The following is a 9583-nucleotide window of genomic DNA, read 5'->3' as shown; positions in this document are numbered from 1 at the left end:
GAAGCACTGGACTTCTCAGGTTGTAATCTTAATAAATGAACAAATTAAATTTGAATCAATTTAAAATATGGTCACACACTGACTAATATTCTATGTGCAAGAAACTAAATACAACTTAGGGATAAAATGCTGCAGAGGAAAAAGAAAAATTCAGGGACCATTCACGGCTGTGCCTTTGAGGGCATTGTTTGTTATGGATGGGAACTGAGGCCCAGAGAAGGAAGGAGGCTGCCTGGGGGCCACACGGCCTGCTAGTGATGAGCAGGATTAGAACTCAGCTCCCTCGAGGTGCAGGGGATGCTCGTGCGTCCACCTCCTGCCTCCCTTCCAGCCCCGCCTTGCTCTGTCCCTGCTCTCAGGCACCTGCTCTCTGACTCCTGACACAGGTCTCCGCCCCCCGTGAGGAGCTTAGACACTGCTTGGGCTCCTGGTCCAGTGCTCCTTTCACCGCACAACCCTCATCCGTTTACCCCTGCACAGGAGTCAGACATTCCCAACTGCCCTCGGGAGGTTCCCACTGGAGCTGGCAGGTCACTCACGCGGCAAGTGAAGGTTCGACTCAGGGACAAGGATCATAAATTAAAGTCCTGTCATTGGCTGCTTTGCCCTTGCCCTGGATCTCTGCTCCAGAATCTCAGACTTCTCTGACTCTTGGCCCTCTAGAACCGTCCTCTGGGCCAGTACGCAGGGGACTTGGCTTCTGGTTTATTGGCCTCACAAGCAAGAGAGAAGAGGGATGTTTAATAATCATCTATGATGTGCCACCACTGGGCTGGGCCCTGTGACACAGTGGGAAACAGCAGACAGGTCCCTGCATTCTCGGAACCTGTTTCATGGAGGGAAGAGAGAAAATAAGCAAGTGACACAAAGATTTAATAAGAATGTGATACGATACGGTATAATTTGAGAAAGGAATGTGCGCTACAGAGACTATATAAACAGAGTGCAGGGTTCACGGTTAATCAGATGGAAACAAAGCTTGAGATCTCTGCGACTTCACGCATCATAGTCATGAGAGTCCAACGTGGATGCTCCGGGCCGGCGCCTCTCCTCTCAGCAGGGACACCAGACCCACACCCGCTCCAGCATGTGGCTGCCACCCTCCACACACGGCTCCTCTCCTTTCGGTCGTCTTCATTCCAGGCAGCCTGAGTGGAATAGAGCATAGAGGCTGCTGCAAGGGCAGCGGCGGGCCTGGAGGGCCTGTGCCTCCCGCCCTTTCACCCATTTTCCTTTGGCCAGCCCTCTACCCAAGCCCTGCCTGACCCCCAGGGACACTGAGGGGGGAGGCAGCCTGGCGTGTGACCCTGGGAAGAGAAACGGGTGTTGCAAAACACACAGGACAATGGGCGGAAGATATTCAGAGTGCATTTTTCAAGGTGACTGTTTGTGTGGTGTATCTTTTTCCACTCATCAACTTTCATCCTTGTGGAGGAGGTCACTGAGAGGTCGCAACCCCGGCTGATCTGTGAGCTGGACCCAGGTAATCAGATTCTCCTCACCCTAGTCCTTGGAATGGACACTCTGCCTACTGTTCCCACAGTGGGAGCAGTCTCAAGGATGTGGCCTTGAGAGTAAGGTGTTGAGGCCATCTGGACAGTAGACATGACTGAATCCAGGTAAGGTTCTAGATAAGTCTTTAAGATTCTGGCGGGCGAGTGTGGAGATGTACTCATCTTATGGCCTCCTAAGACAAGCCTTGTAAATAAGTTCCCTTGACCTGCCCCCTATAGGTCTGGAGTGGTCTGCCTCTTTCTTCCGTCTCTCCCTGCCCTCTGTGTACAGAAGTCGGATTAGGAACCAAGAGTTGGTGAGCCGGCCAGGAGACTGAAGAAGTGTGCCTTGAGAAAGAAGCATCCGTGGGGAAGATCCCAAGCCGGCCATTGACCTCTGTGTGTGTGGGGGACGGCCTGTATGTTAGATGCTTGTGGACCACAACATGAGTATGGGGATGCCCCCCAAAATGCTGGCTGCTTTAATGTGCTTTTTTGAGAAACCGCATTGTAACGAAGAAGGGAAACGCGTGGCTGCACAGGCGTCTGGCCTCCACTCTGGGCAGTTCAGCTGGCCACCAACGCCCAGCTGGAGGCTGAAGCTCGAGTTAGAAAGTGGGAAGAAGAGCTGAGTCGGAGCAGGATGTGCGGTGTCCACTACTCTGCCAGCTTCAGGGCTGGCAGACAAGGCGGGAGAGCAGAATAATACGTTACAGACCTCAGCGTGCTGTTTTGCAAAGCTAGGAGGCATGAGCTGCCACAGATTAAGGTCCAAGTGCTTGTGACAAAGGCTGATAAGGACGCTAAGAGGTGGAATCCTTGGGAACGTGAGGAGGGCAAAGTGGAAGATGTTGTGCTGATTGACGTGAAACAGGAGTGCCCTAGGCCATCTGACCCCGAATACAAAGTGAAATTTTAATTAGCAATTACCCTAGAAACATACCCCAAAACTCCTAGAAGAATATTTGCATTCTTTCTCTATCCCTTCAAGTTGTAAATATTATGTCTTTGAAATTAAACACCCCAGGAGATAACCAAAACTCTGCCCACAGAGACCAAAGGAAAAAAAGGGAGAAGAGGTTTTTCAAAATACAGACTCTATAGAAGCTCCATTGCCCAAAATCTAGTCCACAGCCTTCACTAGGGCAAATACAAATCTCCAAAGTCTTCTCCATAAATATCAGGAAAAAGCTTTAGCCATGAGGGTGGGTAAACTTAACTTGTTCCATCTGCCAGAGACACATTTGGGTCCAACTGTTTTATAAAATACTGAGTTTTGTATTGTTGTACCCGATTCATGGCTAGAGTTTTGGAATGAAAGGCGTGGGGTCTCTGACTGTGTCTATCTATGTGTTTATTATGTCTATGGGTATGTATTATGTATATATGACGTTTTTCTACCTCCAGAGGGTATTGCCAAAATTATTTTGTGAAAGAGCTCTATTTAATTGGCATAGAGAAAAATAAGCTTTAATATCAATAATGTACTTAGGTAAAACTGAAACTTCATCTCCTTTCATCTGATAAAAGGAGGATGTTTTCTTGGACTATTAGTCTATTCTCGATAACATCGTGAAAGGTTTTTCTTTACCTTTTAAGTAATCTACCTAGAAAACAAAGATTCTGTTTTGTTTTTTTATTCAAAGGTTGGCACCTGCACTAACATCTGTTGCCACTCTTTTTTTTTTCTCTCCTTCTCCCCAAAGCCCTGCAGTACATAGCTGTATATTCTGGTTGTGAGTGCCTCTGGTTGTGCTCTGTGGGACACCGCCTCGCATGGCCTGATGAGCAGTGCCATGTCCACACCCAGGATCCGAACCGGTGAAACCCCAGGCCACTGAAGTGGAACGTGCAAACTTAGGCCATGGGGCCGGCCCCAAAGATTCTGTTTTTATCAAAATAATTTTCTGTGCATCATGTTGTCTTTACCAGCTCTTTGATTACTTAAGAAAACGGAGTCTTCTCTATGAAAAGAGCTAGGGGTTTTTACAACTGTCCAACTTTCTGTGTTTGCCTAGGAAGACTTTAATCGTGACTTTGGTTAAATGGATAACTAAGTCTTGTTTCACAGTGACCTACGACCTTATCTAATCGTGTTTTAAATCTTCTGATATGTTTGACAAACTTCTTAAAAGTCAAACTCTAAATGAACTCTTGTTGACTTTGAACTAACTTTAAGATTTTCCAGAGGGCCTCTGGAACATCTCAAAAGATATGTTCTCTCTTCATATAACAGAGATGATAAACTAATTAGGCTTATTTGACATGTTAAATTTCCCGGGAAGCACTGTGAAATAAGAAATGACGCTAAACTTTCTTTAGGGTGTATTTGTATGAATCTCTTAAAAATCTGGTATGTCCTGGTATAATGTTATCAGTCGTAATTCTCAAATGTACGTCACAGAAATATCTAAATTTCTTTGTCAATTGCATAATAATGAACTCTCATCAGATCTTTAACCATGGCCATTTTGAAGTCTTTTGTCACTTAAAGACAATTATTGTTTTATTCCGATGCTTTTGCAAAAGTGTTCCTGTGAAAGTGCTTCATCTTCAAGGAGATTCGTGGAAAAGCTCGGACAAGTACAGGTTTCTGACAACTAAGGCCAATTTGCCTTCACGTGGAGGGCCGATCACAGACCTTTCAAGTGCTTCCCCAAGGCCACGTGCACAGCCCCACAGCGTGTCACGGATCGGTAGCCCAGGATCTGTCCCTGTTCTCCTTCCCACAACGGTAGGATGGGCCCATTTCGTTGAGGAGACAGAGGTAACGCGTGGAGACTTGCCTCTGCTGTGGGACGCTCTGCAGACGTTGCTGGAACATCCGCAAGGGAGAGGATGGGTGGTCAGCGCACAGAAGGTTCAAGGCCCAGGTCCTGCCATAAAGCTTTTGGGAGTCATTGGGTCAGGGAAGATGCATGCTGTTCTAGAAGCTGTGACTGATAAGATTTAACCCTATCCAGGCCCTCAGAACGTGAAAAGGGTGCAAACCTTTTAAGGATTTTGGGGGTTTTGAAGGACTTTTATTCCCCACCGGGCACAGTGCCTCTGCCCCTTACACCGCCTGGTAAAGAAAGGGCACGTGTGGGGCTGGGGATCAGAGCGGCAAACTGTCTTCAAGAAGGCGAAAATACGAATGAAGCAGATGAAAGCTCTGGGCATCTCCTAGGCTGGGTTACCATTTGGGTGAAATGTTTCTGTGGCTCTGGAAGGTGTGGGTTGGGTACTGTGGCAGAGACAGAAGGAGACAGTGCTCCTAGGATTTTGGTCCCTGTTCTGGAAGGGGGTCAAAACCTGATACACCCCATGGAGCAGCAGCTCCTGGCAGTGCACACAGCACTCCTCTAGGTACAGCCTCTCATGAAGGAACCGTGTGTAACGATCAGAAATTCCCTTCCAGTCGAGGGGTACCTTGAGAATATGTTCCATTGACCCCCCTCTGCCATGGCTCAGACTCCCTCTTTGACTAAGTGGCAAGACTGTTTACAGCAGAGGAGCACCCTGTCCCCCAGCCCACTGTCTCTAGAAATGGGGGTGCTACTAGGCTCTGTAGAGTAGGGAGATCCTCCAAGTGCCCCTGCCCCATTCCAATCGCGGTTCCTGCGGCCTGTAGAGAGGGAGTGGGGTGATTTCCCGCTGATGCCTAGAAGCCTGGAAACAGGAATGAACCACGGCAGCCAGTGGGCTGAACTCAGAGCGGTCTGGCTGGTGATCACTCATGAGCCCTGGCCGTCAACCCTTTGCACTGACAGTTGGGTTGTTCTAAGGGAGTTAACCCTACGGCTTGGACAACGGGAAGCCGAGGGGTGGATGATCACGAATAAGCCCTTGTGGGGTCAGGATAGGTGGGAAGACACTTGGCTTCACCTGCAAGCACCTGAGACAGTCCTCACTGTCTTCCACGTTCAGGCTCATAGGGCGCTGACACTCCCTGGCAATCTGGATGCTGATGTCCCAGCCCGGGTACGAGCCCTAACCTCTGATCCTTCAGTAGACACAGCAGATCGGGTTCATAGAAAGAGCGGCCCCTGCAGGACCCAGGTGGGATGGTCTCCTGCCAGGGATGCCAGATGGCCCTTGATGTACAGTGACTCGGTTAATGCAGTCACAGCATGTCCTGTGTATTCTCAACAACACCCAAGGCAACTGCCAAAGGAGTCTGGGGTCATCCACCCAAGTTCCCAACAAGCGACAGATTGACAAGTTGATTACACTAATCCCCTCCCTCTGAGTGAGGGTTCTAAATACGCCTTGGTTTGTGTGGACACTGCAACTGGTCTAACCCAAGCTTTTTCCTGTCTTAGTGCAAACCAGGCTGCCACCATTATGAGATCAGAGAAGCTGAGTACCGTGTATGGATACCCTCATAAAATAGACAGTGTTTGGGGGTCGCATTTCAAAGGTCGTGATGTACAAGGCCGGGCTGAAGAACATGACGCTGATGGAGGTTCCATCTCCCCGATAACTCGCAAGCAGCGGGGTTGGTAGAAAGGAAAAGGGGAAGATTAAAGCAGCAGATTAAATCACTAACAGGTAAAACCACGTTGGCCGGAGGGACTAGAGTGCCGTGCCAGGCTTCAACACATTTGAATGATCAACCAGCAGGGCCTGTTGTCCCATGTGCCAGACGGGACATCCCTGCCGAGGCACCCAACACTGTGAAGCTATGGAAATCCTGAGAGACAGCCATTGCCCCGACTCTCACCGTGGATCAACGTCCTATGCTGCTGAGAACACCAAGCCCCTCACACCTGGGTGGGGCGTCATTTACTGGAATTTGCAATGAGATGTCCCACTGGGATGGGTGAGTTAACTTGCACCCCTTAGTGAGAGGGAACTACTCCATCCCCACTGGGATCCAGCTGTCCTGCTGCAAGCTGGACCTGTGGAAATGCACCATACCTGGGACGGAACATGCATCTTTGAGAGGGGAGAAGGTGGGGTCCTGGTCCAGCATACCCTGCCACCGGTCCCTCTCCACACGCCTGATAGTGCTGCCTCCCCCAGCCAACATGTGTGGTATGCACAACTAGATCAAGTTCCTAAAGCTGCCAGCCTACCTCTCCTCAAGGCCAGGTGGGCATGTTCTGCTTTCCAGTGGTACCATCATTTGGCCGCCATCTTTGTTCCCTCCGTTGGCCTGGAGGACGTTATAGGACACACAGAAGCCCTTACTAAGTTCACCCAACAAGCCTTAAATAATAGCCAACAAAGCCTGTCTTCACTGAACATTGAAATCTCTAATGAGAAAAGCTGTCCCCCGGACAGGATGGCCTGGACATTATCACTGCCTTGCAAGGAGGCACCTGCGCCATTATCCAAACAGAGTTGTGTGTTCACAGCTGATGAGTCGGCTAATGTATCATCTTTATTAAATCCCATCAGGACACAAGTGAATGCCCTGAGGGACTCGACCCCCAGCCTAGGGGACTTAGTGAATGAGTGGTTTGGATCATGGGGCTCTTGGTGGGAAAAATTGCTGCTCCTAATGGGAATCCTTATCTTAATCTGTGTTTTCTCTTGCATGTGCGTGTACTGTTGCTGTGGCGTTTGCCTCCACCGCAGCCAGACACCTGCCAAACAGACACCTCCGTGCTGGTGGACCCCTTGCTGATCACGACCCAGGCTGCACTGGAGAAGGGGGCACACGAGATTGTGGGAGCCGGTCATGAGGGATGGGCTGTGGGAGGAGGTCATTGAGAGGAGGTGACCACCAGTTGACCTGTGAGCTGGACTCGGGCAATTGGGGGTTCCTCACCCTCTTCCCCGTCCTTGGAATGGATGCTCTGCCCCCCGTTCCCACAGTGGGAGCAGTCTCAAGGACGCAGCCTCGAGAGTGTAAGGTGCTGTTGAGACCATCTGGATGGGTGACGTGACGGGACCCGGCAAAGAGTCCATATAAACTTTAAGATTCTTTTCCTTTTTTTTTCAAAGATTGGCACCTGTGCTAACATCTGTTGCCAATCTTTCTTTTTCTTCTCCCCAAAGCCCCCCGGTACATAGTTGTGTATTCTAGCTGTGAGTGCTTCTAGTTGTGGCATGTGGGACGCCACCTCAGCATGGCCTGACGAGCGGTGCCATGTCTGCGCCCAGGATGCGAACGGGTGAAACCCTGGGCCACCGAAGTGGAGCACGCGAACTCAACCACTCAGCCGCGGGGCCGGCCCCTAAACTTTAACATTCTTGTGGGTGAGTGCAGAGATCTACTCGTCTCACGGCGCCTGAGACAAGCCGCGCGAACGCGTTCCCTTGCTTCTCACACAGGCCACGACCCACCTGGAGGGCTCTGCCTATCTCCTCGGTCTCTCCCTGCCCTCCACATATGGGGGCCAGTTTGTGAACCGACACTCCCGTAATTAGAGTCTTTTCAATAGTCCTAACCATTAATGCCTCTCAGTCTAGTGGTTTCTAGTTTTAAAGTGAATTTGAGAAAGTCCCAAAGGGTAGCAAGATTCTTGCACTGTGGAACATGTCAGTTCCCGACATGTGCCTGGGAATTGCGCTTCTCTCAGATCTACGTGCTATCCATTTGTCTATTCGGGAAAAAAAAACAATAAAGCAGGATGTTTTGTGCATGTGGCTATTGTTGAAGTGTTTACTCCTGGGAGGTTACTGGAAAGTGATATTTTCCTGGCTGGGGCACAAAAACAGACCACAACGTCCAGAGAGGCCGGTGGGTGGTCACGCCCAACTTGGGTTCAGCAAGGCAGCCCTGCCAATCTCCCCAGCTAGCAGGTGGCAGCCTGCAAGCCACAAGCGTGGCAGGTGAGCCGGAAGGAGAGGGGTGAGCCCCAGCTCCCACCAGCCCGTCAGCTTCTTTGGGCTCAGTGAGTGATGGGAATGGCCGCAGAACTGGGCCAAAGTGTGGGGTCTTCTGGGCCTCAGGATCTACTGGACACCTGGCCACAGTGAGGGTCCCAGGTTGTGTTCCCCAAGCGTGTTTCTCCAGAGGAATTCTGTTGGTGGAGCAACGTCCCTTCCCAGGCTGCGGTCAGGTCAGGATGGGCTGCAGGGGCGCGTGGGGAGAGGGGCCGTGGTGAAGCGAGCCAGTCCTTCTCTCCTCCCCGGCCCACTTGTTGGATGAAACCCAGACAAACAGCCACCACTTCCACGCCTGTGTGCCTCACGTGTGGTCCTCGGGGCTGGATGCAGCGATGCACCTATCCTGACGCACGTGGTCAGGCTCTGCTTTTTCCTGGTTCCAGGTTTCCATGTTACCACGATTGCGTGCCAGCACTTCTAAATCGTTCTATTTGAGGGCCTTGTCACCCCTTTATTGGGTGGCAGTGCCTGGCACAGAGAAGGCAGTCAACAAATTGTCATCAAAGGCTGAGTGAATGAATGACTGCTTGGTAGCAGAACCTTCGAGAATGGGAGGTCGGGGCAAGGAAGGCAGACAGGGGAGTATGCTTCCTACAGGAGGCCTTCTCCCAGGGGAAGAGCCCCCAGCGCTGACACTGCCCCTCCCCCCGCTCCCCACTAAGAAGACGTGGGACTCTCCCGGGTGGGTCTCACTCAGGAGCCCCTGGTCTCAATGGCTACTCTCCTCCGCCCTTTTCCTGGGGCTCGGTCTGCTCACCTTTGAGGCTGAGTTCACAGCACCTGCCTCCAAGGAGGTGGAGGCCGGCCTCTCCTCTTCCCAGCCTCCCTGCCCACACCCATGGGGTACTGCTCCTGGAGCGGTTCCAGGGCCTGAGGGTCACCGACTCCTTCAGGCCCGGCTGGCAGCTCGCTCTGCAGGACGCCTCTCTCAGAAAGGTCAGCAGCCTTCCGCCTGCTGGATTTCAGCCAGCTCCCTGTGCCAGCAGCTCAGGCCCACGGCTCTCACCCTCCAGCCTGCCCCTCTCTCTCCCTCCTGATTTCACAGCAGCCGCCGTCAGACCTGTCCGGCTTTGATGGGAGAGCCACACCTTGAGTGTCCATTTGCTAAGCATTTATTAGGCACTGCTGTGATCTGTGCCAAGGTTTAAGCAATGGATGTGCTGCTCACACCAGCGATGGCTGAGCTTTGATTGGCATCTGTCCCTCAAAGCATCTCTCAACGTCATCTTTAACTGTCGATGTTGAGAAATGGTTGTCCCTTCCAGCCC

General features: G+C 51.2%; 1 long non-coding RNA gene across 1 annotated transcript; it reads left to right on the top strand.

Annotated features, from left to right (window-relative positions):
- The first annotated feature begins 1367 nt into the window (after positions 1–1367).
- Positions 1368–8073, top strand: LOC139079697 (uncharacterized). Its single transcript, XR_011533552.1, has 3 exons — positions 1368–1619; positions 1786–6297; positions 7059–8073. It is a non-coding gene; the product is annotated as an uncharacterized lncRNA (long non-coding RNA).
- The last annotated feature ends 1510 nt before the right edge of the window (positions 8074–9583 follow it).

The sequence above is a fragment of the Equus przewalskii genome, chromosome 26 (assembly GCF_037783145.1).
Source record: "Equus przewalskii isolate Varuska chromosome 26, EquPr2, whole genome shotgun sequence".
NCBI classification, from domain to species: domain Eukaryota; kingdom Metazoa; phylum Chordata; class Mammalia; order Perissodactyla; family Equidae; genus Equus; species Equus przewalskii.
The sequence above is the reverse complement of the archived record's forward strand: the minus strand, read 5'-3'. Positions and strand labels throughout refer to the sequence as shown.